A 23,276-nucleotide genomic window follows, 5' to 3' on the forward strand; every position below is an offset into this window, starting at 1 on the left:
ATTTAAAGAGAAGGAGGGATTATATGTTAGTGTGTTCCAGTAGGAGTCTTGAAAACCTTGGTTATATGGCTCTTGATTTTCAAAGGGATATTGACTTTAGTAAATCAACATCAGGATATGTGTTTACTTAAATGGAGGAGCCATTGTTGGAGGAGTGTTAAACAGACTGGTGTTGCTGAATCCACAACTGAAGCTAAATATGTGGTTGCATCTGAAGCTACAAAGGAAGCTATATGATTCATGATTTCATTGATAGAGGAGGTACAATAGTTACTAAAACAACATCCGAGGAGAACCTAGTAAACCCTTTTACTAAGACTCTTCTTGAACGTGTATTTGAGAAGCATGTAAATTGTATGGGTTTTAAAATGATCCCAAGCTTTAGTTACATTTATGCTTTAGGAGCAAGACTAATTGTAATTTTATTTTCTGATTTAAAGGTATGAATTTTTTGAATTCTTATGCACGCTTTGTTTTACGTAAAAGATCCAGATTAATTATGTACTGTATGATCATATGGATATGTCCATAAAAGACATGGTCATAGGTTTTCATAATTAATGAATTATCTCATAGTTAATAAATAAAGTTGGGCGCTTATTTAGACTGTAATATTCTATGAAATAATTTGTCTTGATTATTATAGAATATTAGAATAAATTGTGTTTGGATTCATTCTGAGAGGCTTAGGAGAGATTTAATTGAAGATAATATTTTGTGAAAAGGAATTAAATCTTAGGCAATATTAGTTATGTTATTTTTCTTAATCCTAAGTATATTATAAATAGGTAGTTAAGTGACTATGGTTTTTTGAGTTATTAATAAGTGAGGTCTATTTTGAGCGGCCAATATCTCGATGATTTGGAAATTATGATCTTTTGATTACCACGTATTTATGAACTATACAAAATAGAATTTGTATGAAATATCCTCTTGACATGTGCAGGTATTCGGATATTGAAAGTCACTGACTAGTGCATTGGATCCGTTAGAGAAACTGATAAGTCAAGAGTAATAAATAATTAATTGATCGACATAAATTATTATCAATTAATTATTGATATTTTACAGAACAAAAATACATTTAATATAGATTATTAATCTTGGAGTTCACATCTGGGCTTTTAGTGGAGTAGCACGGGATAAGATCACGGTCCTCGACTTGCTCCTAAGCAAGTGAGAGATTGTTGGATTTATGCTAACCCTTGATCAAGAGGCTTAATTAATAATGGTCGTTGAAACCCCAAGCTAGCTAATAAAATGACAGAGTCCATTATCTAATTGTTTAGAGACAAGTGTGGCCCATCTATTGGGCCTAAGGCAATTAGGAAACCTTGAGAGGCTAAGATTTGGAGTCTATAAATAGATTGCTTTCTAAAAAGCCTTCACATAGAGTTTCTACTGTTTTAGTTTCCAGATATTGAAAACCTTAGTGGTAAACATGAATAGAAAATAAAACCTTTGAGCCTTCTTGTTTCTAGTAATTAGGTGTGCCCACATACAGATCTATTGAAAGTAGAATAGCTTGGAAGATCCTGTGTAAAAGGTTAGTAAATTAATGGATAATGACATTAGTTTATCACATGCTTTATTCAATCTCGATCAAGCTTCTGCTGTATGCATGATTCCAATAGATTTCTAGTATGGCTCTTGATTAGTCTTGTTTGGAGTGTATGAAAGGTTGGTTTGTGGATGAGTTTGGTAAATGGTATTGATGTTAAGTTTTGGTTCATTAGAGTCTAATTCAAACACTGATTTCTATTTCAGTTGGGGTTTGCTGTGAGATAATTGTCTCTCGACAACAATAGTTACGTTCACTGCTTCATTTAGAGAGCTTAAGGGGCTATGTTCAATTCGTTTCTATATTGGACCCTTCAAGCCATAAACAAATCGAGTTACTTTACATCTTTAAGTCTTATTTAGATTATCCCTTGAGCTAAGCCTGAAAAACTCATCAGTATACTCATTTACTATTCTATCACCTTATTGATAGTGGTGGTATTAGTAGTACAAAACTTGGTCATAGTCAGTTGGTAAGAACCTTGCCTAGAGAATCTATTTCATCCAATGCCAAGTTTGAGCTCCCTTCTTCCTTGGCCCCAAAAAGTTAGATGAAATCGTTATCTTATCTCCCCATTCAACAAAGCCTTTATCTTATTGTTAGAGTCAAGATTTCCAACAATTTAAGGATGAAAAGGGGGTAGAATATGCTGTGAAGTATTGTCGATGTAGTTCTAGTAGTTTAGATCTAGCGAATTGATGTGGTTGTGTTTGAATTAGAACTCAAGGTCCCCACTGGAAGAGATCAATCCAGTCCTTGCTCTTGTACACCAGAAACATCTTATCCCATCATTGATTTTTGAGATGGTTAAAGTAGAGATTGTTGAATCTTAATGGTGAGATTGTTTGGCCTTTGCTCCAAGCCATGAATCTATACCTAGATTGCTTTCATCCCTATTCTTCACCAACGTTTGTATTGCTTCCCTTATTGGAGTTGAGCATTGTAGGCTTGGCTATATCCAAGGCTTTGATACCAACTTGATGCAATAAGAAACAAAGGTTTTAGAATTCCAATCAAGCTACTCTGTTACTCTTAGAGAGGTGAAAGGTGAGAAATTTCCATTTCAATTGAAGCTTAAGCTTCAAGTATTATAAAATAGATCTAAGTTCAGTAACGCTTTTCTCTATGGAGGAGATGGATTTTATACATGAAAGGAAATTAAACGATGCAGTTACAAAACAATGAACATTTGTTTTAAAATGTATTATTTAAATTGAAGTAAAATAAACAAGACACTTATACAAATTGGTGCACTTCATTCCTAATTCAAATATATCCACTAGCCACATCAACATCCAACTGCAATGGTAACTAAAAAGGTAAGTTCGACGATGATGTGTCAGCATATTAAGTCTTCTTCTTCATTAATTTACTATAACAAGTTGAACAGTTCATTAAGATTGTCATAAATGCAAAAGACTCTATTATTGTTTATTTATCTACAACATTAAAAAACATCATTCCCCAAGCATGTTATGTTGTCAACGCAAGTTTTAATGGAAAACATCATATTTTCAGGAAGCATAAGATGTCTTCGTTAGCCTTATTTCAAGTTAGTATCATATCTTTGAGAAAAATAGAAAACATAACCCTTTAAACGAAATGAATATCCTTTACATCGGTTTGAAATGATTTGAATATCCTATTTTTCATTTGAAACATATAAAAATTGTATAGACATAATCCTTCAAATTAAAATGATGAAACATTTAAAAGAGTTGTGTATTAATAACAACTTATTACTTAGTTTGTGTCTTTAAATTATTATTAGTTATATTGTTTTCTTTTGGAGTATAGTGGAACCACTTAGAAGAGAAAGGGAAAAGAAGTATGTTGGTAAAGGAATAGGAGAAAGGTAAAATATATAAAGTAGAAGACCAAAATGAAAGTGTTGGTTGACTTTTATAGTTTCTTAGTAGTTTAGCTAGTGACCAAGCTTATTTTACCATGAAGTCTGAATATGGTTACAAAGGTGGGAATCTATTTTATCATCAAATCTGTTTTACCAAGAAAGTAAAAGAGCAATTTTTAAGACTCCTAGAATTTGTGGAATGTACATATATGTTCTTTAGGAATTTGTTTCAATCTCAATTTTAAATTCATTTGTTGAAATTACTTTCATATTGAATGTCCTCTTGCAGAAAACAACTAGGATCATGATAGTGAGTGGAAAAGAAACATAGTTAACTGATGCTGAATTAAAAACATTCCAAAAGGCAATGGCAAAACCTCAACTAAATCGAGAATGTTAGTATTGAGGATAGTGAGCAGATGTGGCACCAAATTGATGAGTATAAAGGAGTGGTTGAATGGTTCCTTGACCAAAAAATTGATGTCAAACATCATCTGGATTAACTACAAACTGATTATTATTATATGGCATACAGTTACCAAAACTAAAAGTGCTAAAACAACAGTCAAATTTTGAAGCTTACTAAAATGATTCATACCATTGGAATATTGAGCAACATGAGCAACATAATTTGGTTCTTTTTTTGACAGTAATCCTCATCTTGGTATCATTTAATATACTAATTAGCTACATTTGCATAATATACTCTTCTTAGTAGATCGAAATCTAATTGTTAGTAACAAAGCCTCCATGGTAAACAACTAAGCAGTTAAAACACTTGAATCAAACAAATTGAAAACTATTTCATTGGTACTCTTTACTAAAACCATAGTAGTTGTACCTATAAAAGCAACGAACGACCATGATCCTTGGATTCATGATCAAGACAAAAATGATCACTGTCTTCCAAGTAGTTGACTCAAAAGGCCAAACTTCTATTTCCTTTTTTTCATTTTAAGCTCATTTATGATGAGCTTGGCAAGTTTAGGATTATCTTAGAATTGGGTTGAAGCTTAAGCTCAAGAATTAGGTTGGGTTTGAAATTGGTGATTGATTTAAGGAGGGAATTTGGCCATTTCTCACCCAAACCAAGCCTCAACAATAGATACCCCTTTAGTGAACATAATTTTTATTCTAGTCACCAATTTTCATTTTGCCCATATTAAAAATAAATAAACCCAAAAAAAATGAGATTGTTTTTGCCTTCTTTTCTCCTTCTTCCTCGAATGAACACTCAAACCCATTGAAATCATTTATACGTGACCTAAACATAAACCTAGGCCACTGTTGTGATTCAATGATGTGGTGGTACCTCAGAAGCAAAACCAAGCTTAACCATAGAAGAAGGGAAAAGGGCTTGAAGGAATTGAACAGAAAAGGGCTTGAAGGATTTGAAGAAAAAAGGGCTTCAAGGATCTAAATGAATGATGAAGCTAAAGCAAAAAATACAAAGGCACCAATTTCACAATGTTGATGAACGAATGCCATATAAACCCTAGGTGTTTAGTCCCGTTCTCTTCCTACCCAACTTAATTTGGTAAATTTGTTTTACCCTATCTTTTTCTTCTAATTATGTTTCAATTTGAATTTATGCATTTAAGATGAGTGATTATTTAGATGTTTGTTGGCGGGTAGTTGGGTTATTGTGATTGTGAAATGAAGTTTGGTAATGTGTGAGGGTATGATGTAGGTTGGACAGGAAAGAGATTTATTATATGAGTTTCTCAAGAGCTTCATGATATTACGTATAAAGCCCTTTGAAAATTTATAGCAAGTGTTTTAGAACTTGTTAGAAAATTTCTAGAAGGGTTGCTATCGAGATTATTGAAAACCCTTTTGAGAAAAAAACAATAACTGGAAATTTATCCCAATAGAGGATTTGATAAAGCCATCGGGAATTTTTTTAGCATACAGATGGTAGATTCAAGAATATTAATACATGCTTGAAGATTTATGCAAATGTTTTGAGTTTTGTCATATGAATTCACTTTATTGTTTTTGTAAATATTGAATTTCATTATATTTATTCAATTTAACTTATAAGAACATTATTTTCAAGCCATTTAACCTTCTATATGAAAGAAACATTTATACTAATAAAAGAAAGGTAGAGAGTTGAGGTATAATGAAGTGTATGATTCGTTATAGAAGTGAGACGTTAAAATGCTCATTTGGGATGATTGCTTTGTTATTTGGTTTTAATAAATTTATTATTATTTTACTGTCTTGAGAATGTATTGTTATAAATTGAGGCCATAGAATGTCTTGATTTTTTTTTTAATTTTTTCTTCCTTTATTTATTATTTTTATTAAGGCTTTAAAATTAAATGTGCTGTGGATTTAATTTTTATGCTAAATGGTGGTAAAACTTGTCAGCCACTTTTTTTCTTTCATTAGTGAGAAGTGTAATACTTTATTTTCTTCCTCTTGATCTAACCCATTTAATATTAGTTGAATGTACCAATTGTAGCTCAATGGGGATTCAAGAATTTCTCAACTTGTGTTAATTCCATCATTTAAAAGCATTATTTATGTTTATACATGTATACAAGAAGGTACAATGACTTTTGCAGCAAGGAAGAGAAAATTGAATGTAATAATAATCTCAACTACTTTAAACATTGGAGCTCCATTCAATGAGATGATTAGACTTAGATGTTTGGTTCTCTATATGTGACATTGGATCAATGCCTTTTGTTATGGAAACTTTGCAACTTAATTTAAGAATCTCACTTCCAACTTTCTATTAGTTAAGGCATTTCTTTTATAATAAGCTCTTTGTTAGTTGTTTTAATTATATATGTATTTGTCTAAGAGCAATGCTTAAGCTCCAACTAAAAAAATTCTTTTACTTATATGTTTTTCTCCTTTCTCCTTTTGTAAATAGTATTGTGTTGTTCTTGAGACAGCAATACTTAAGCTCTAATATTATGTTGCTCTTTGGTTCCTTTATATGTGATATTGATTGCATGTCGTACTTTAGAATAGTGGAAAAAAATAACCTGCAATCTCATTCAAAGGATCTTGTTGTAACCTAAGAAGTACAATGAAAGCACATCACCACATTCCTCAAAAGGTCAACAGATTTCTAAGTTGCAATCCAATCCAATAAGGAAATCACTAAGTTATAATCCAAATCTATAAAGGAAAGAACTAAGTTGCTGTCTCAACTGGAATGCTGTGTAAGCATGCCACCGCTTTCCTCCGAAAGTCAACAAACTTCTGAAAGCCTTCCTTGAAAAGTCAGTAAACTTCAGCAAACTCCAACCAAGCTTCCAGCCGATGTCCCAATGTTCTTTCGCCCCTTTAAAGTTGATAAGTTTGATATTTTTTTTAATGTATCTTAGTGCTTTTAATAAGTGCACAACTGTGTATTGAATGTACAATTTGTTTGAGGCTTAGCTCATGTATATTTTACTATATTTATTTATAAATATGCAAACTTATGAGATTTTGATATGCGTTTATAATTATATCAGTTTTATTGATAATATATATTAAACTATTTACCTTTTGGTAGTATTTGCAAAACAAGCTTTTCTCGACGGTCTTAAGCGATTGCTGATGCCATTGAGATTTTTTTTAAAAATTTGTTTTGGCATGATTACTGAAGGTTTCATCTTTAATACCATTTTTTTAATTACTTTAATTGATATGTTGAATTGGTTTGAACATATTAATGTCAAGTTAGGTTTGGACAATAATGTGTGAGCAAATGGTTACTTCTATTCAATTTATGTGAACGTTATTTTGTAGGCCACTAAAGCTCTTAGATGGACAAAATATATTTCAAAGATTATGATATATTCAAAGTTAGGGTACATTCCTTTGCAAATGCAATGGAAGCAAGCATAGTAATCAAAAGTGTATTTACACTTGATTAATTGTATCTGTACAAAATAATGTGCTTTGGACCTATGCTTGAGTTGAAGAATGTTAAATTCTTTGGTCACTTGGTATACAATCTATTATGGAGAAGAGTTATGTTTATTGATCCCAAGGTTCTCGAGTTCAAGTTTGGAGGATCAGGAGTTCGATTTACTAAGTGGGAGTTTAATATACAAAATGGGATTTATGCTTATTATTGGTTTGAGATTTTGCTTGTTTCCAACTAAACTTAAGATGATGAACATTGAATCCACCAACTTACTTGCGAGGTTGTTAAAGGATGAATTTGAGCTCAAACCACTTGTTTTAGAATGATTATTCAAATATGCACATTTAAGAATAATTGGGATGCTATCAAGATCGCACTGCTTTATTTTTTTAGTTTATGGTGTATTTGAATTGGACCTATGGGTTTAGATAAACATAAAGAATGTTAACATTGTTGATGACATCAATGTTTTTAATTCCTACCTTTGGGGCATTATGAGTTATAAGGAGACATGGAGTGTTTGCATAATGCATTTTGTCGTAAGGGAGAAGAGGTTAGAAACAAATCTAGCTCGTACGATCTAAATAGTTTACCTTTGGCATTTCAGGTACATTTTGTGATCACATGTGAAGTGAATTGTAATTTGAAAATTAAATTTAGTTACCAACGTTCTATCATTTATAGATGTGGGGCTATGAAACCATTCCAGATCTTGGCAAATAACTTGTCAAATGACATAGCATTACTTGTCCTTGGAATGCTACAACACAACTAGAACATAAAACTATGAATTTTCTATTTATTTCGATTAGCAATGTAAGGTATCATTGCTAATCATTCTTAGATTGCATACGAATAAATATTAGAACGTGTTGTATTTTCCCCATTTCTAATAAGTTACGTCATTTTCCAAAAAAAAAAAAAAAAAACATAATCATGCATATCTAGATCATCATATCATAGATAATCCTATTGTAGACAAGTTACTTCATTAACCAAATCATATGTGTACTGTATTAGATATTTTCCTACTATAGAATTTCTAGATTGTCTAAGTTTTTATTTATTTGTTATTTTATTTATTTTTATTTTTATGCATTATGTTGTGCATTGGAAGTTAAATGCCACAAAAAAGGAGAGAACTACGGATTACTGACGAACCTCAACATATAAAATACATAGAGTTCAATATACAGAACTACTTTTTGTGGAATCGATTGCACTCAAGGTAAACGTCAGTACTCGAGGTGCAGCAGTAAATAAAGAGCATGCCACTAAACCATCAAAATCCAATCTTCCTACATGGGTGACATTTGATAATGTAAGTCTATATAGAAACTACCTTCAAAATATGTACTTGATTGGATTTATTTTTTGAACTAACGTTATTTACTTGTTTTCGGCTACTAACGTTGAACATATTAATAGGGTGGAAGCCAAATTAGATGAATTAAAACAAAATGTGACTACTAAATTTGATGAAGTAAAACAAGAAATGTGATACGAACCTAGGACGACCTGCTCCTAAACCCGTATTATATTAGCCCGGATCTCAATTAAGTTCAAGTTCTAATGGAATGGACCTCAACCCCTAACCAACCTGTGGTTAGAAACCTTGGTATAATGTAGACGTCACAATAGGGGATGGAGATCCTATTGATAAGTCAAGCTAAAACAACCAATTCTCTAATGGTGTTTTAAGTGTTCTCAAAGAACAAAGAGATAATTAATCTCACAAGTATTTTCTTAATCAAATCAAAAGTTGTATTTTTATTGAAAAATAAGCCTTTAAATAGGCTATAAAGCCATGAAATAAAACCCTAGAACATAAAGAAAACCGGCCACCACAGATAAAGAAACCTAGTTGGCTGAAACTATACTTCCTTTCCTAATCTAAGTTTGATTAATTAATTCCTTTATATTAAATTATGAATTAATTAATTTACAATGGAAAGAATAAAATAAAAACCTTCCTAAAGTTATTTTTCCAGAAAATAAATAAATAAAAGCCAAAAAGTAATGGTAGTTTCCTAAAACAAAAAGTAAAAACAAATTAGGAAACTAAAAATGCTAGCCCTTTTGGTTAAGTTGACTTTGATCAATCTTTGACCTCTTTGAGCTTCAAATCAGCTTCTAGATTCTTTTTAGGATGCAAAATAAGCTGAATATGAAGTGCCATACATTGTCCATGCTTGAAAAAATAAGAAAAGGCTAATACAGTAAAATACAGTAAAGCAAGCAAGCAATACAGCAAATTCGGCCAAATTGTTGGTGCTGTCCGTACAAGCCCTTTTTGATTGCATTTGAGGCTGATTTAACTTGATTCCATGACCTCTTAGGCATATGTATTGAACCCATAAAGCATTGGAACCATTTCATGCTTCCCGGACTCCAAAAATGTACCAAAACCGTCACCTGGGTCCGTATCGGCTTCCATCACTTGAATGCTTAGAATAGGCTTTGTATCTTCAAGTATGGACAAGCTCTGTTGAGATTGATTACCCTTGGTATAAATACTCCCAGGTTGTCCTTAAATCTCTTAATTTGAGCTCTTGTGATTGGCCTAGTCTTCATCCGTGTCGAGTAAGCACCCCAGCGAGTTATCGGTTGAGCGGGCTTGGGCGGAATCACATCATTCCCCTCCTCTTGAAAAGGATTTGTTCTCAAATCAAGATCATCACCTGCAGCAAAAGGAGTTAAATCAGCAACATTAAATGCAGCACTCATGTTATACTCACCCGGGAAATCAAGCTTGTAGGCATTCTTGTTATTCGGCTCCAAAACTTGAAAAAGTCCATCCATAGGCGGCATGAGCTTTGACTTTCTTTGTTTAGGAAACCTTTCCGTTTGTAAGTGCAACCAAACCAATTCTCCTGGGTCAAACACTATTACAACAAAATCTAGAAATACATGCTCATTATGGTAAAAATTACACTTTTTAAAGTTAGCAAACAATATTTCCCAAATTTTCAAATTACCACTAAGTAAACCTCTCAACAATGCAGATAAAGTTCTATGCAATAAAGACATCTTTAAATAAGTATCTTTAAAATTCATGGTCATCAATGATTTCTTATTCATAATTACTTTATTAACATCACCAAAGCTAAGATAAAAATTTATATTTTTCCTTTCTTGTCTTCCTTTTCCTTTCTCACTCACCGCCATCTCACCTTCCTCACTCTTGGTTTTATTAAAATTTTTCCACACAACCGGAGTATTAGAAGACTTACCTTGGACAGCAAACTCACCTTTTCCCTCTTGATTGGATGGTAGTCCACTTGGAATTTCATTTGGGAAGACATCTCCAAATTCCTTCAAAAGAGAAATCATTAAACTTGGCAATTCAAGTTCTTCAAAGTTAGTTTGATCATTAAAATAATTTTCTTTATAAAGCATGACCAGCAAAGGTTTCTTACACTCAATAACCTTATTAATATCTCCTAAACTCAAATAAAAAGTTGCTACTTGACCTTTCTTTTTCCCCCTTGGATTGGCGGAAACCTTCGGATTTCCCTTCCTTCTCCAAGCTCTCGGGTTTGCCACTTTCTTTCCCCTCTCTTTCAGTTTTTCCTTGATCTTTCCACTCAATATGAGTCTTAGAAACCTTACCTTGATCAGAAACCTTATTCTTACCTTCTTGAAAGGATGGTGAAGCCGTTGGTGCCATACTTGCTTTTTCCTTAAGCTTTTCGGCTTCTCTCCTTTGTTGCATTTGTAATTGGTCTTTGTAAACCTCTTTAGGAGATAATGGTTCCAGCTTGACCTTCTTCCCTTTAAACCTGAAAACAATACTATTTTCTCGACCAAAATGAGTAGCATCTTTATCAAATTGCCATGGCCTACCTGATAGTATATGCCCAGCAATCATGGGTACAATATCACATAAAACTACATCCTCATATCTACCTATATTAAATTTTATTTTGGCTTGTTTATTCACTTTTATTTCACCACTATCATTAAGCCATTGTAATCTATAACGTTCTAGATGTTTAATAGTTATTAAGCCTAATTTATCAACTACAATGTTACTATTTACATTTGTACAACTTCTACTATCAATAATCATACTACAAATCTCACCTTGAATTTCACATCGGGTGTGGAAGATGTTCTCTCTTTGAATTTCATCCTCATCTTTGTATGCAGCAAGTACTCTCCTAGAAAGAAAGTTTAATTCAGCATTGGATGCTTGCAAGGTTTCGGGTTCATCCTCCAAGTCCTCCTCCTCTTGCTTGGCTTCATCCTTACTTTCTTCACTTTCCGACTCTAGCTCGTCATTGCCCTTTAACACCATGATTCTTCTATTCGAGCATTGGCTAGCGATGTGTCCTCCTCCCTGGCACTTAAAACACACAACATCATGAGTTCTAGAAGGCTTAGGATCTAATTTTACCTCATTCTTTGGTGCTTGGACAGATTCGGTTCTAGTCTCCTTCCTTGGCCAATTTGAACTTTCTTCTTTGACTTTAGGCTTTGGCTTGCTTTCATAGATGGGATTGTTCCTCCAGCCACTAGAATTGGACCGTCCACTGTTGGAAACACCTCCAAACCATGAGCTTACACCCCTCCTCTTGAATTGGTGCTCAAGCTTAATGGCAACATGCAACATCTCCTCCAACTCCAAGTATTGTTGCAAATCTAGTTGGTTGGCTATCTCACGATTCAAACCACCAAGAAATCTTGCCATGGTTGCTTCTCTATCCTCATTCATGTTTAACCTCATCATAAGCATCTCCATCTCCTTGTAGTAATCCTCTACGGACATACTTCCTTGAGATAGGGATTGAAGCCTTTGATGCAGCAACCTATGATAATGTGATGGCACGAACCGCTTCCTCATGGCTCCCTTCATTTGGCGCCATGTAGTGATCAAGTCATCACCGAGTCTCCTTCGGGTGTTTTGCTTATTGGTCCACCATTGGAGTGCATAATGGACAAACTCCATTGCTGCCAATTTCACCTTCTTAGCCTCTGAATAATTATAGCGGTCAAATATCATCTCCATCTTTTCTTCCCACTCCAAATATGCTTCGGGGTCACTTTCTCCCATGAATGGTGGGATGTTGATCTTGATATTGCTAAGATTGTCATCTGTTTCTTCCCTCCTATATCTTGCATGGCCAGCTTTATCTTGGACAGCAAAATTTTCGTCCATACTTTCCTCAAAGTCTCCACCGAATGGCTCCTCATCAAATTCCTCTCTTGGTCTCTCGCGACCTCCTCGTACTCGGCCTCGCCCTCTATGGAATTCTTGCCTATTTCTTGTATTTTACATTCCTTGTGAGGCTTCTAGTTGTCCCACTCTTTGATTCACATGCTCAACTTGTGCACTAACCCACTGTATTGACTTCAAAACAGCTCTCATGTCTACTTGGTCTCCGCTCCCGGTAGCTCGGGCATCGCCATGGAATGCTATGGACTCCTCCTCATTGATCCTCAAGGGTGGCTCTCCTCTCCTCATTCTTGATTCTGTCATGTTAGTATAATAATGCAATAGAAATAAAATAGGACCTTACAATTTCACTCCCTTACGTGTTTCACTCAAATGAGAACTCGACACTCGTGTTTGCACACTTGTTTCGGCTTTTTACCCTCTTTTAACCTCAACACTCTTGCCTTTTTCCACTCAATGAATTATCTCAAAGTTCTAATTAAAACACCCACAAAACAGCAATTAGATCACTAGTATGTTTTAATTAAACTAATCAACAAAACAGTAGCAAAAAGTAGGCAATACCAAAAAAATCCAACAATTCCTAATTTTTTGGCTTTCTAGACAAGAAAACACAAAATAATGGGAAAATGTTGGAATTTTTGAAAACTGCACCAGATGGTAGTAGATTATGAGTTCAAGAATAAAATTCCAGAAAAAGAAATTCAAATACGAACAAGAATCAAAGAGAACAAAAATATAGAAAAGTTGTTGGTTGTTGTTCTTTGTAATTCAAGTTTTGTATCAATTCCTTTAACTAATTTTAATCCAAATAATTTAAGCACCCAAAATCCAAATATCCAGCAGCAAAAATAATTCCCCAGAAACCCAAATATATAATAAAAAAAAAACCCAGCAGCTCAAACAAATTTCCAGCAAACAAATCAAACTCCAACAAACCGAAATATATATCTATATATATATATATTTTATATTCGGCTTTACCTCTTCTTTTTTTTTTTTTTTAACTCACAGAACATAAACAACTGCAGTAGCAAGAATAATTACCAAAATTGCAATTCCAACTCCAAAACAAACACCAAACTCGTGACCTCCAAATAAACACAAATGTGCAGTTTTTTTTTTTTTTTTTAAATGTTGCCGCAAACTCTTTTTTTTTTTTTTTGAATAGATGAATGCAAATATTTAAGACTAAAACGGCAAATAAAAATGAACAAAAATCAAAATTAACAAGAACAATGATGAAAAAAAACAACCAACAAACTAGGAAACAAAAATACGATAAAACTAGGAAACCGTAATTCAACTAGGAATGATTTTTTTTTTTTTTTAAGATGCAGAACATGTATGGGATGGATGCAACCTTAACCTAATGCTAAAATTGCAGAATAACATAAAAACAAATAAAGCAAGTAAAGATAGATCAAACCTGAACAAAACCTGGCTCTGATACCAAATGATACGAATCTAGGACAACCTGCTCCTAAACCCGTATTATATTAACCCGGATCTCAGTTAAGTTCAAGTTCTAATGGAATGGACCTCAACCCCTAACCAACCTGTGGTTAGAAACCTTGGTATAATGTAGACGCCACAATAGGGGATGGAGATCCTATTGATAAGTCAAGCTAAAACAACCAATTATCTAATGGTGTTTTAGGTGTTCTCAAAGAACAAAGAGATAATTAATCTCACATGTATTTTCTTAATCAAATCAAAAGTTGTATTCTTATTGAAAAATAAGCCTTTAAATAGGCTACAAAGCCACGAAATAAAACCCTAGAACATAAAGAAAACCGGCCACCACACATAAAGAAACCTAGTTGGCCGAAACTATACTTCCTTTCCTAATCTAAGTTTGATTAATTAATTCCTTTATATTAAATTAGGAATTAATTAATTTACAATGGAAAGAATAAAATAAAAACCTTCCTAAAGTTATTTTTCCAGAAAATAAATAAATAAAAGCCAAAAAGTAATGGTAGTTTCCTAAAACAAAAAGTAAAAACAAATTAGGAAACTAAAAATGCTAGCCCTTTTGATCAAGTTGACTTTGATCAATCTTTGACCTCTTTGAGCTTCAAATCAGCTTCTAGATTCTTTTTAGGATACAAAATAAGCTGACTATGAAGTCCCACACGTTGTCCATGCTTGAAAAAATAAGAAAAGGCTAATACAGTAAAATACAGTAAAGCGAGCAAGCAATACAGCAAATTCGGCCAAATTGTTGATGCTGTCCGTACAAGCCCTTTTTGATTGCATTTGAGGCTGATTTAACTTGATTCCATGACCTCTTAGGCATATATATTGAACCCATAAAGCATTGGAACCATTTCATGCTTCCCGGACTCCAAAAGTGTACCAAAATCGTCACCCTGGTCTGTATCGGCTTCCATCACTTGGATGCTTAGAATAGGATTTGTATCTTTAAGTATGGACAAGCTCTATTGAGATTGATTACCCCCTGTATAAATACTCCCAGGTTGTCCTTAAATCTCTTAATTTGAGCTTTTGTGATTGGCCTAGTCTTCATCCGTGTCGAGTAAGCACCCCAGCGGGTTATCGGTTGAGCTTGCTCAGGCGGAATCACATCAAAATGGCTACCTTGAGGATGATGTTTAATTCCCTCATGGATAGACTTAATTATTAAGTATCATATTTCAGAAGCTTAAGCAGAAATAAGGTTGTTCAGTCACCTATGATTTCATGGATTTATAACCTTTGAAGGTTCTATTATTCTCAAATCGTATAATTATACATTGATGCCTTTTATTTTTGAAATTACTAATTAACACTTTTGTTGACGTTTTGCCACATTCATTACCTTCTCCAATTCAACAGTCATCCCCATTGACACCTTACGATTATGAGAAAGAAAGAATAAATGCTGTGATGAAGACATGACCAAGAGCCCAGATCCACTTCAAATGTCTACAGGACCCATAACCCGAGCACGAGCAAAGAGATTGAAAGAGGCACTAAATGGTTTAATCTAAGAGGTGTTTTCAACCCAAGGAAGTAAGTTCATTAGTGAAGATGAACTAAAATTGGTCCATATGATTGGGATGGTGGATGCCAACGTGAAAGAGAGTTTAACGCATGGACTTCTACAACATGGTGATGTGGCATCATATGGTGACATGGCATCCAACTAAGCTTGGCCAAATTTTATAATTAGGAAAATATTAATTTTTATTTATGTTTTGATTGGATTTTGGCATGTTGCCTATTTACTATCCTAATTTAGTTTTTATTAGGTTTTTAAATTACTTTCCTAATTTTATTAAAGTTGAATTGGTCAAAGAATTAAAGGCCATTCAAATTAGGAAACTAGGAGCTAAATTAGGTTTCCTAAACCTAACCACATTAGGTTTCCTCAACCTAACCAAACTAGGTTTCCTAAACCTAATCATATTAGGTTTCCTAAACCTATCAAAATTAGGTTTCCTAAACCTAATTTTCATCCATTATTATTCCACCTTTATTTTTAGCAAATTTAGGAAAGCTCTGTAATTTTTTTGCCTATTTAAAGGCACATAAGTCATGAATAAAGAGGAGATTACAATTTTGATGCAAAGTGAGAGTGATTCGCTTGGTTCTCGAAGAACTATATCGAACTTTTTCAAGCTTTGTTTGTGGAGTTCAAATTTGACTTATCAATAGGTTATTCCGCACCCTATTGTGGCGTCTTCACCATACCAAGGTTCTTACCTTAAATATAGGTAACAGATCGAGGTCTTCCATTGATAACTTGTAATTAGACGGTTTAATTCAATTTTTGTTACGGGTTTAGAGGCAGGTCGTCCTAGGTTCGTATCATGCTGCCCCGATAGAACTTATTTGTGATACAAAGAAAAATATTGATGAATATCGTACACCATTTGATCCAATCATAGTTGATGACTCTAAGTAGATAATTCATTGGCATTGGTGATATACAGTGGTGGATATCAAGCTTTGCATATGGAAGGAACATTATTAATGTGGCCAATGGTTTATAAAGTGAGGCTTTATATGTGGAATGAGATATTGATGTGGCTAATAGTCCATAAAGTTTGGAGATTTTAACGCATGGTTTACCTAATATAAGCCACTTTAGTGGAGCTTATCAACAGTCACAACATGTTACCTCACCATACACCAACCCATACAAAAAGAAAATGAAGTTGAATATTAAATTACACATTGACTCAGTCAAGGAGAGGATTTTTGATGAATTGTATAGATGAAAGTGATTATTGATTATTTGCAGTTGGATAAACAGTTTTTGACATTCTACTTACCACTGCTAGATGGTTGACTTTTGATGTAAGTAATATAACTTATAATCATACAAGTTCATTTGCACTATTTTATTTGTTGCTATTATCACTATGCGTTTGCATATGATATCATTTTTTTATTATTTGTACCATGTGAATACTATTTTATTTTATGTATGGAGAAGGTGGTTTGAATATCGTAATATATTCACTCAGTGATGTGCCGTAATTGATATTTTATTTTGGGTAACATTGTATAAACCTACATTATTGGTATTTATTATTGAAAACATACTTTATTGGATTCGAGAGTTTATTGTATCCATTCAATTCCTTGTCTAGTATCGACAAAAGGGTGTTATCCTAGATTTAAGGAATTCCTAACACATAGGTGTGTGATTCAACACTACTAGGCTATGTACATGGGATCTCATTAAGATACAACACACCATAGTGGAATTGTGATTATGTAAGTACATATATATTGCAAAATATGAATTTTATTATCGTTATTATGGACAATGAGGTTTGTTTTATCATTTTAGTTGTACATCCCCATCAATAATGGAGGTTCTCATTGGCTTGCTGCATGTGTTGATTTACAAGCACGTCATATATATTTGTATGATTCAAATATTGAAAATAAAAATTATTAAAACAAAGAACTTAAAAACACCGAATGCATCAAGTATATGCGGCCTTATTTGTTAAAGGATGTGAAATATTATAACAACAAACGAAGAGTGCTTGCGAGTTTAGATTCATTCACCATGATAATCATCAATGATGCATCCCACCAAAACAATGGTATAAATCTATCATACTTTAAAATTTTTAATTAAATCTGTTTCAATTTATTAACAATATTGTCTTGTCAATAAAAACATACTTTTTATAAAACTTTGGTTTCATCTATATCCTTTTTCTCCTTTTATACATTGCATCCATTTTGCAATATTTAAACACTTTTTTTTTCCTACTTTCTTAACTCTATATGTTTTTTGAAAATTATAAGGGTAATTGTGGGGTGATTGCTTTAAAGTATGTTGAATACAAAAGCAATGATGAAGTTTTTTTATTCAAGCAGAATGACATGAATTGGCTTAGGAAGAAATATGTTGTTGAGTTGTATTTTTATAATTTTTCACTTTAGATACTATGTTTTCCGCTTTTGCCATCCAAATGCATTGGTGTAATGTACATATGATGATATAGGGTTTGGTTATGGAGGACAAAATTAATTTGCAAGATCTGTTTATTTAATGATGTATGATTTGTACTAATACATTTAACCACAACTAATGGAATGAATCATTATAAAAGGAAATTTAGTAAAAAAAAAAAAAATCTATTAACAAAAACATAAAGTGCACAACCAAAATTACTAGTACCTTGTCGATAATTACTACAACATTTATTGATAATATTTTTATAAAGTAATATACTTGTTGAAAAATATAATGATGGTACCTATTGATATTCTTGACAAACATTTCCATATAGTATTACAATTATTTTTATATTATGTATGAAATCATAGAATTTGTACTTATATATTTAATCAATGCAACTTTTGGAATAAATAAAAACAAAATGAAAAAAAAAATCCATTGACCAGAAAAAAAAAATTGTTTAGCCAAAATTATCAATGCCTTGTCGGTAATCATGATAGCTTTCATTGGTAATTTTTTCAAAGAGTAACTTAATACTTGGTGGAAAAATTACGATAGCAGGTATCGATATTGTCGATACACTTTATGGTAATTTTTTTATGGTATTTTTTTTAATAATACTCAATGTGGTATTACAATTATTTTTATATTATGTATGGCATTATAGAATTTGTATTGATACATATTAATGATTATCTTCTTAAGATCGGATCCTTTCCTTTCTTGGTCTTTCTAACATTTTGACAATTTCAGGTGGAAGTGTAATCCGATTTATGACATCATCTGGAGTATGCCACTGGTGTTTATCTCCAAGTAGATATATGATCCCTGAGTATGAATCATGGTGAGACTCAATTGAGTAATGTCCAGAGCAAAGGGTATATGGAGAAATATATCAATACTTGCATGCAACAAATGCGTGAAGGTAAGGACATCCATCCATGTCAAATTCTTGCCCTTGCATATCTTACTTTCTAAGTTGACTACTCAATAGGCCATGGCTAACAACTTGAAATTAGTATAAGTTCATTAAAGTGAAATGCACTTTTCTTGCATCATTTGAGTGTTGTTGCATAATATTTTCCAATCAGTTAGTAACAGGGATTTGTATTATAACTATATTATTTCGATATCCATACCACTACTTTTGCAATAAATCACAAATATGATTGAGTATCAAGAAATGTATAATTCATGCTCTCAACAATGTTAGTGGTCATGATGTTGTATCTATTGACAGAACAATATGATCAAGCCCACTTGGTAGGAGTTGCCTTTTTGAGATATTGTATAACTTGAACACTAAATCTTTCTAATTTTGTCTTTGCCATAACAAATTCCTTAACAATATATTCTCTACATGAATCATTAAACATTGACATGATACCATTGTCATCACCTTTTAACTTCTTGGCAAGTAAATTTGTAAGAAGATTATACGTGTAGTGGCCATGGTGACTATTAGAGAAAACTATATGTATCGCTTTTGCAATGCTCTTTTGTCTATCCGATATGAAAGATAAATTGGGATCATCACCAAATGCTTTTTTGAATCTCTCAAAAAACCATGTGTAAGCTGCATTAGTCTCCTCACGGCCAATTCCAAAAGTAAGTGGATAAATTTGATTATTTCTGTCCAAACATGATGCAATGTATAAAAAGCCTTTGTATCTATTCTTCAGCATAGTTCCATTATGGCTACAACATGCCTCATATGGTGGAACCTTTTGATGTTAACTCCAAGAAATTTATTTTGATTGTCAGTTTCGATTCGAGTAAAAAGTTTCTGGATTGTTGGTCTTTAAAATAAAACTCCATAAAAGGAGTTTCACATATGACTTTTGAAGCGTACCCCACAAACTTGAAAGTGCAAATTCTTTAGCTGTCCATGCTTTGCCATGACTTACATTTACTCCATAGTTAAAGTGAATGTCATGCACAATATCAAGCGATTTTTATTGACGTTAAATCCCATCAAAATTTGGCTCTCCAATAACCAAACTTGTTGCTTGACGATGATTACGATTCATGATTTTTAAAAAGCAATTGTGGTTATCTTGAGATATCCTAATCATGATATACTTTGTATTTTCACCTTGTACATTTGTGTAACACCCCGTCCCGAATCGCACCGAAATCCGTGCACGTTGACCGAGGTTGACTGTTGACCGTTGACCGAAGGGGTCAAACGTTGACTTTTTGACAAGGTGGGAATTTCGAGATGACTAGGGTACCGTGGCGAAGTGCACGATGCCACGAGTTCGTAGACTGGTAGCACGTCGAAAACGGAGCTACGGTTTGAAAGTTATGGACGAAACAAGTTGCGGTCCAAACTGTCCAAGGGGTGCCGGAGTTGACTTTTTGTTTATGGGGAATTGAGCTTTGACTCATGCATGGTTGTGAAGTGCTCGTCGATACGAGTTCATAGACTAGCGGCACGCTTAAATCGGACATGTGGTTAAAAAGTTATGGACGTTTGAAGTTTACCGGATACCGTATTATTTTAATGTTTTTGGTCCACATGGCATGAACAGTGTCACACAGGGTTTTAATTTTGAAAAACTCTCGGGGAAGAGAGAGAAAGAGAGAGAAGAGAGAGAAAGAGAGAGAGGAGAGAGAAAGAGAGAAAGAGGACCCGCCGGCTGCCGGTCATTTTCACGTTTTTCCGGCCTAGTTACTGTACACGCGCCGGCCAGCCAGATTGCCCACCTCATTTCCGGCAAAACCTCCAAATTTCACGGCGAACGGCCGCCGGACGCGCCCGGATCGGACGTCCGAAGTTTGGCGGCGATTTTTCCCCTCCACCGCCGGCCACCGCGAATCGGCACTATTCCGGCCGATAAACAGTACACGCGCCTGACAGCCTTGATCCTCTCCTCAAGTCCGGCCTACCCACCAAAAATCACGACCATCGGACCACCGACGCGCTGGGATCGGAGCGTTTTCCGGCGAGGGGTCGAAAATCTTCAAACGGTGATTTCTCCGCCGTCCGACCTCCGTTTTGCTCACCGTCGGTCCCGTTGGATTTCTCTCCTCACGATCTACAAATCTGCAAAATTTCACAGCAAACGGCCACCGTCGGAAATTACTGTTCCGGCGACGGTTGCCGGTGACGTGGCGGCCCGCCGGAAAGTACTGTTCCGGCGAGTACCCCGAAAATTCCGGCCAGCTCCAGTCCGCAGTGTTCGACCTCCTGAACCCAAATCCGACTTCCGTTTCCACCAATTCGCGACGGTTTGGGAGAATTGCGGAGCCGAAACCCGAAAAGCTTCCCGATAAAATTCCGACCCCGTCGGGTACGATCATCGGAAATTAAGACCGGATCTGTGATTAGCATCACTCGAGCTTCGATTCGGTATATAATTCGTAAATTTTAGTTATCGTTTGGTGTTCGCTCCCCGGGTACCCATTTGGGGATTACCCGAATAAAATATTAATATTTGTGGTTTTGGTACTGTGGATGTTTTAGGTGCACGTGCAAGTAGCGGAGTCGATCCTGCGGAGGATCTTGATTGAGATACGTGCACAAGGTGAGTGACCCACCTTCAAATTAATTTGGGGAATTCAATTGATGAATATATTATGTGTGAATTAAATATTTGGAATTTAATTTCTATGTGCCAAATATTTATTGGATTTATTGTAGAATTATTTATGAATTTATTGGATTTAAGAAAATGTGCATTTTATAAAAGTATGCCATGTGAAATTATTTTATGGATTTGAGGATTTTGAAATTGGTGTGGTTTTAATGGTAAATTGGGTACGATTTGATTTTCAAATATTTCAAGGAAAATATTTGGTTATGTTGGTGATTTCAATTTTTATGAAATATGCCCATAAAATATTATGGGATTTGATTATGATATTTCGAGAAATTATTTATGCTTGGAAAAAATGTGGATATTTGAATTGATGGATTTGGGAGTTGGTGGATTTGAAAATCATGGAATTTATGGTATTAATTATAAGGAAATTGTGGAGAATTTCCCGGTTCAAGCGGATGGATTATGCCCGCTATGTTTATGAAAAATGTGAAATTTGTTTTATAATTTAAATTGTGGATTTTATGATTTTTAGATGCACCGTGCACGTACTAGTGTTCTGATTATGTGATATGGTATATGTGATATGGATATTGTGCACACGGATATGATTAGCGCGCAGGTGGGTGTGAGTAGCGCGCGGTTGATATTATGAGGGTGTCCTGTGGATGCCATCGGAGAGGGCGGCCACCCCCCTTTGGCCGGGACACCAGGTTAGCAGCGGCGCAGTGGGACGCCACGCGACCGTATGCCGGTTTCTTTCTATAACCTCATGTCTGGCGGTACCTTGGGACGCTGGGTACTGTTGGCGCCACTGGTATATAGTGGGTGCATCAAATGATTTTCAGAACTGTGTTTTAAAAATAAAATGTTAATGAAAAATATAATTGTTACCGCTTCTGGTATTTAATTGATGTCTTGGTTTTCGGGAAATATGAATAAAGGGTTTTGTGAAAATGTTTTAAAAGGGGAACCTTTCCAACTGAGAGAATTGTAAGGGTTTTGAGAGACATTATTATTTCCAACTAATTATTATTTATATACCTATTACCGTGGTATGATAGTGTAGAGTAGTAGGGTCGCTCACTGAGATGATTAGCATCTCACACTCTTAAATTCCGTTCCTCTAGGTACCAGGTTGTCGGTGTTCACTCGGAGCGGACTTGATCTTCCTCGCTGTATTTGTTCGCGCAGTACCTTGTTCTTTTTTTACTGCAGTTGTAATATTTCTTTCACTTTTGCTGTATTCTATATTTTGTAGTACTTCATAAAGCTCTGTATACTGTATGGGACACTTAAGTATTTGTATTGCACTGGATTACTGTATTTTTATTTTGGAGTGCTGAAATTTGTGGAACCAGTTCGTAGTACTGTGGGAGGAATAAGGGAACAATTATAGAAGTGTGTTTTCAGTGCAGGAACTTTTGTGGTAAGTCCATCCCTTAGGGGAGGTTCTGCCGGATCTTCCACAGAAGGGTCCGGTAGGGTTTCCCTGGGATCAGGGCTTGTCTAGGGTTCCGGTGGGGAACTTTGGACGGGTCCTGACAGTTGGTATCAGAGCATAGGTTCTTGTAATCCTAAGGGACTGTGCATTGCTGTACAGCCCATCCGTAAATTCCTTCCTTTTGTAATCGTGCTTAAGTGTCCCTGTTTCTAAACTCTTGTTTGTTTCTTCAGTAATCGACTACGATGAGTCGGCGGGACACACGTAGAACTCGGGAACGCTCGGCTGAGAGTTCCGGGAGTCGATCAAGCCTTAGAGATCTGGTCTCTCAGCTAACTAGAGCCTTAGGAGGTTCAAGCTCTAGTAACCGATCCGTGGATCAGG

Source organism: Ziziphus jujuba, chromosome 7 (assembly GCF_031755915.1).
Source record: "Ziziphus jujuba cultivar Dongzao chromosome 7, ASM3175591v1".
NCBI lineage: Eukaryota > Viridiplantae > Streptophyta > Magnoliopsida > Rosales > Rhamnaceae > Ziziphus > Ziziphus jujuba.